Genomic DNA, 7,559 nt, shown 5'->3' with positions numbered 1-7,559 from the left:
TTATGGAACACCTTATGGAACACCTTATGGGACACCTTATGGAACACCTTATGGAACACCTTATGGAACACCCTATGGGAACACCCTACGGGACACCTTATGGGACACCTTATGGAACACCTTATGGAACACCTTATGGGACACCCTACGGGAACACCTTATGGGACACCTTATGGGAACACCTTATGGAACACCCTATGGAACACCCTATGGAACACCCTATGGGACACCCTATGGGAACACCTTATGGAACACCTTATGGGACACCTTATGGAACACCCTACGGGAACACCTTATGGGACACCTTATGGGAACACCTTATGGAACACCCTACGGGAACACCTTATGGGAACACCCTATGGGAACACCTTATGGAACACCCTATGGGAACACCTTATGGAACACCCTATGGAACACCTTATGGGGACACCCTATGGAACACCTTATGGGAACACCTTATGGAACACCTTATGGGAACACCTTATGGAACACCTTATGGAACACCTTATGGAACACCTTATGGAACACCTTATGGAACACCTTATGGAACACCTTATGGGACACCTTATGGAACACCTTATGGAACACCTTATGGAACACCTTATGGAACACCTTATGGAACACCTTATGGAACACCTTATGGAACACCTTATGGAACACCTTATGGAACACCTTATGGAACACCTTATGGAACACCTTATGGGACACCTTATGGAACACCTTATGGGACACCTTATGGGACACCTTATGGGACACCTTATGGGACACCTTATGGAACACCTTATGGAACACCTTATGGAACACCTTATGGAACACCTTATGGGACACCTTATGGAACACCTTATGGAACACCTTATGGGACACCTTATGGGACACCTTATGGAACACCTTATGGAACACCTTATGGAACACCTTATGGAACACCTTATGGGACACCTTATGGAACACCTTATGGAACACCTTATGGAACACCTTATGGAACACCTTATGGGAACACCTTATGGAACACCTTATGGGAACACCTTATGGGAACACCTTATGGAACACCCTACGGGAACACCTTATGGAACACCCTACGGGAACACCTTATGGAACACCTTATGGGACACCTTATGGAACACCTTATGGAACACCTTATGGAACACCTTATGGAACACCCTATGGAACACCTTATGGAACACCTTATGGAACACCTTATGGAACACCTTATGGAACACCTTATGGAACACCTTATGGAACACCTTATGGAACACCTTATGGAACACCTTATGGGACACCTTATGGAACACCTTATGGAACACCTTATGGAACACCTTATGGGACACCTTATGGAACACCTTATGGAACACCTTATGGAACACCTTATGGAACACCTTATGGGAACACCTTATGGAACACCTTATGGGACACCTTATGGAACACCTTATGGAACACCTTATGGGACACCTTATGGGAACACCTTATGGGAACACCTTATGGAACACCTTATGGGACACCTTATGGGAACACCTTATGGAACACCTTATGGGACACCTTATGGGAACACCTTATGGGAACACCTTATGGAACACCTTATGGAACACCTTATGGGACACCTTATGGGACACCCTATGGGAACACCTTATGGGAACACCTTATGGGAACACCTTATGGAACACCCTATGGGAACACCTTATGGGACACCTTATGGAACACCCTATGGGAACACCTTATGGGACACCCTATGGGAACACCTTATGGAACACCCTATGGGAACACCTTATGGAACACCCTATGGGAACACCTTATGGGACACCCTATGGGAACACCTTATGGGACACCTTATGGGACACCCTACGGAACACCCTACGGGAACACCCTAACACCCTATGGGAACACCTTATGGGACACCTTATGGAACACCTTATGGGACACCTTATGGAACACCTTATGGAACACCCTACGGAACACCCTACGGGACACCTTATGGAACACCTTATGGGACACCTTATGGGAACACCTTATGGGACACCTTATGGAACACCTTATGGGACACCTTATGGAACACCTTATGGGACACCTTATGGGACACCTTATGGAACACCTTATGGAACACCTTATGGAACACCTTATGGAACACCTTATGGAACACCTTATGGGACACCTTATGGAACACCTTATGGAACACCTTATGGGACACCTTATGGAACACCTTATGGAACACCTTATGGGACACCTTATGGAACACCTTATGGGACACCCTACGGGAACACCTTATGGGAACACCTTATGGGACACCTTATGGAACACCTTATGGAACACCTTATGGAACACCTTATGGAACACCTTATGGAACACCCTACGGGAACACCTTATGGGAACAACCTTATGGAACACCTTATGGAACACCTTATGGGAACACCTTATGGAACACCTTATGGGACACCTTATGGGAACAACCTACGGGAACACTCTACGGGAACACCCTACGGGAACACCTTATGGAACACCCTACGGGACACCTTATGGGAACAACCTACGGGAACACCCTACGGGAACACCCTACGGGAACACCTTATGGGAACACCCTATGGAACACCCTATGGAACACCCTATGGAACACCCTATGGGACACCCTATGGGACACCCTATGGAACACCCTATGGAACACCCTATGGGACACCTTATGGAACACCCTATGGAACACCCTATGGGACACCCTACGGGACGGACACCTTATGGAACACCCTATGGAACACCCTATGGGACACCCTACGGGACGGACACCTTATGGGACACCTTATGGGACACCCTACGGGACGGACACCTTATGGGACACCTTATGGGACACCTTATGGGAACACCTTATGGAACACCCTACGGGAACACCTTATGGAACACCCTATGGAACACCCTATGGGACACCCTATGGAACACCCTATGGAACACCCTATGGGACACCCTATGGGACACCCTATGGAACACCCTATGGGACACCCTATGGAACACCCTATGGAACACCCTATGGAACACCCTATGGGACACCCTATGGAACACCCTATGGAACACCCTATGGAACACCCTATGGGACACCCTATGGAACACCCTATGGAACACCCTATGGGACACCTTATGGAACACCCTATGGAACACCCTATGGGACACCCTATGGAACACCCTATGGGACACCCTACGGGACGGACACCTTATGGGACACCTTATGGGACACCTTATGGGACACCTTATGGGAACACCTTATGGGACACCTTATGGGAACACCTTATGGAACACCCTACGGGAACACCTTATGGAACACCTTATGGGAACACCTTATGGAACACCTTATGGAACACCCTACGGAACACCTTATGGAACACCTTATGGGAACACCTTATGGAACACCTTATGGGACACCTTATGGGAACACCTTATGGAACACCCTATGGGAACACCTTATGGAACACCCTATGGGAACACCTTATGGAACACCCTATGGGAACACCTTATGGAACACCTTATGGGACACCTTATGGAACACCTTATGGAACACCCTATGGGAACACCTTATGGAACACCCTATGGGAACACCTTATGGGACACCTTATGGAACACCTTATGGAACACCCTACGGGAACACCTTATGGAACACCTTATGGGAACACCTTATGGAACACCTTATGGGACACCTTATGGAACACCTTATGGAACACCCTACGGGAACACCTTATGGAACACCTTATGGGAACACCTTATGGGACACCTTATGGGAACACCTTATGGAACACCTTATGGGACACCCTATGGGAACACCTTATGGAACACCTTATGGGAACACCTTATGGAACACCCTACGGGAACACCTTATGGAACACCTTATGGGAACACCTTATGGAACACCTTATGGGACACCCTATGGGAACACCTTATGGGACACCTTATGGGAACACCTTATGGAACACCTTATGGGACACCCTATGGGAACACCTTATGGGACACCTTATGGGACACCTTATGGAACACCCTACGGGAACACCTTATGGAACACCTTATGGGAACACCTTATGGAACACCTTATGGGACACCCTACGGGAACACCTTATGGGACACCTTATGGGAACACCTTATGGGAACACCTTATGGAACACCTTATGGAACACCTTATGGGACACCTTATGGAACACCCTATGGGAACACCTTATGGAACACCCTATGGGAACACCTTATGGGACACCTTATGGAACACCTTATGGGACACCCTATGGGAACACCTTATGGGACACCTTATGGGACACCTTATGGGAACACCTTATGGAACACCTTATGGGGACACCTTATGGAACACCTTATGGGGACACCTTATGGGACACACACCTTATGGAACACCTTATGGGACACCCTATGGGAACACCTTATGGGACACCTTATGGGACACCTTATGGGAACACCTTATGGAACACCTTATGGGGACACCTTATGGAACACCTTATGGGGACACCTTATGGGACACCTTATGGAACACCTTATGGGGACACCTTATGGGACACCTTATGGAACACCTTATGGGGACACCTTATGGGACACCTTATGGAACACCTTATGGGACACCTTATGGAACACCTTATGGGACACCCTATGGGAACACCTTATGGGACACCTTATGGGACACCTTATGGGAACACCTTATGGAACACCTTATGGGGACACCTTATGGAACACCTTATGGGGACACCTTATGGGACACCTTATGGGACACCTTATGGAACACCTTATGGGACACCTTATGGGAACACCTTATGGGACACCTTATGGGACACCTTATGGGAACACCTTATGGGACACCTTATGGGAACACCTTATGGAACACCTTATGGGACACCTTATGGGACACCTTATGGGACACCTTATGGAACACCTTATGGGACACCCTATGGGAACACCTTATGGGAACACCTTATGGGACACCCTATGGGAACACCTTATGGGACACCTTATGGGACACCTTATGGGACACCTTATGGGACACCTTATGGAACACCTTATGGAACACCCTATGGGACACCTTATGGGAACACCTTATGGGAACACCTTATGGGAACACCTTATGGAACACCTTATGGGACACCTTATGGAACACCCTACGGGAACACCTTATGGGAACAACCTACACCCTATGGAACACCCCTACGGGAACACCTTATGGGAACACCCTATGGAACACCCTATGGAACACCCTATGGAACACCCTATGGGACACCCTATGGGACACCCTATGGAACACCCTATGGAACACCTTATGGGACACCTTATGGGACACCCTACGGGACGGACACCTTATGGAACACCCTATGGAACACCTTATGGGACACCCTATGGAACACCTTATGGGAACACCTTATGGAACACCTTATGGGACACCCTACGGGACACACCTTATGGGACACCTTATGGGACACCTTATGGGACACCTTATGGAACACCCTACGGGAACACCTTATGGGAACACCTTATGGAACACCCTACGGAACACCTTATGGAACACCTTATGGGAACACCTTATGGGACACCTTATGGGAACACCTTATGGGAACACCTTATGGGAACACCTTATGGAACACCTTATGGGAACACCTTATGGAACACCTTATGGGAACACCTTATGGGACACCTTATGGAACACCTTATGGGACACCTTATGGAACACCTTATGGGACACCTTATGGAACACCTTATGGGAACACCTTATGGGACACCTTATGGAACACCTTATGGGACACCTTATGGGAACACCTTATGGGAACACCTTATGGGACACCTTATGGGAACACCTTATGGGACACCTTATGGGAACACCTTATGGGACACCTTATGGGACACCTTATGGGAACACCTTATGGGACACCTTATGGGACACCTTATGGGACACCTTATGGGACACCTTATGGGACACCTTATGGGACACCTTATGGGACACCTTATGGGACACCTTATGGAACACCTTATGGGACACCTTATGGAACACCCTACGGGAACACCTTATGGGACACCTTATGGGAACACCTTATGGGACACCTTATGGAACACCTTATGGGACACCTTATGGGACACCTTATGGGAACACCTTATGGGACACCTTATGGGAACACCTTATGGGACACCCTACGGGAACACCTTATGGGAACACCTTATGGGACACCTTATGGGACACCTTATGGGAACACCTTATGGGAACACCTTATGGGAACACCTTATGGGAACACCTTATGGAACACCTTATGGGAACACCTTATGGAACACCTTATGGGACACCTTATGGGAACACCTTATGGGAACACCTTATGGGAACACCTTATGGGAACACCTTATGGAACACCTTATGGGAACACCTTATGGGAACACCTTATGGAACACCTTATGGAACACCTTATGGGAACACCTTATGGAACACCTTATGGGAACACCTTATGGGAACACCTTATGGGACACCTTATGGAACACCTTATGGGAACACCTTATGGGACACCTTATGGGACACCTTATGGGAACACCTTATGGGACACCTTATGGAACACCCTATGGGAACACCTTATGGGAACACCTTATGGAACACCTTATGGGACACCCTATGGGAACACCTTATGGGACACCTTATGGGAACACCTTATGGGACACCTTATGGGAACACCTTATGGGACACCTTATGGGAACACCTTATGGGAACACCTTATGGGACACCTTATGGAACACCTTATGGGAACACCTTATGGGACACCTTATGGAACACCTTATGGGAACACCTTATGGGACACCTTATGGGACACCTTATGGGAACACCTTATGGGACACCTTATGGGAACACCTTATGGGACACCTTATGGAACACCCTATGGGAACACCTTATGGGAACACCTTATGGGACACCTTATGGGACACCTTATGGGAACACCTTATGGGACACCTTATGGGAACACCTTATGGGACACCCTACGGGAACACCTTATGGAACACCTTATGGGACACCCTATGGGAACACCTTATGGGACACCTTATGGAACACCCTACGGGACACCTTATGGGAACACCTTATGGGACACCTTATGGGAACACCTTATGGGACACCTTATGGAACACCCTACGGGACACCCTACGGGACACCTTATGGAACACCCTGGGAACACCTTATGGGACACCCTATGGGAACACCTTATGGGACACCCTACGGGACGGACACCTTACAGACCACCTTACGGGACACCCTACCCACCCTGGTCAGTAGTGGTGTCCTGTATAGTGAGCAGGGGAACATTAGGGACACTACCATAGTGTAATCAGATCATTACAGATGTTATATTACAATGTAATGTTCTCTTCTCAGTCACTGTTGACACTGGTCCACTACTATTGCTTTAATGTATTGTTGTTCTCATTAATATTGTTGTTGTAGTTGTTGTTAATGGTAATCCCATGTCCACTACTACTATTATTATTGCTGTTGGTCCCACCATTTATTTATATATAAATATATATATATTTTATTTATATTTTCGATATGTAGAGAGAGAGAGAGACAGAGACAGAGAGAG

Source organism: Oncorhynchus keta, unplaced genomic scaffold, assembly GCF_023373465.1.
Source record: "Oncorhynchus keta strain PuntledgeMale-10-30-2019 unplaced genomic scaffold, Oket_V2 Un_contig_4505_pilon_pilon, whole genome shotgun sequence".
Taxonomy (NCBI): Eukaryota; Metazoa; Chordata; class Actinopteri; order Salmoniformes; family Salmonidae; genus Oncorhynchus; species Oncorhynchus keta.
This window is presented reverse-complemented; position numbering follows the sequence as displayed.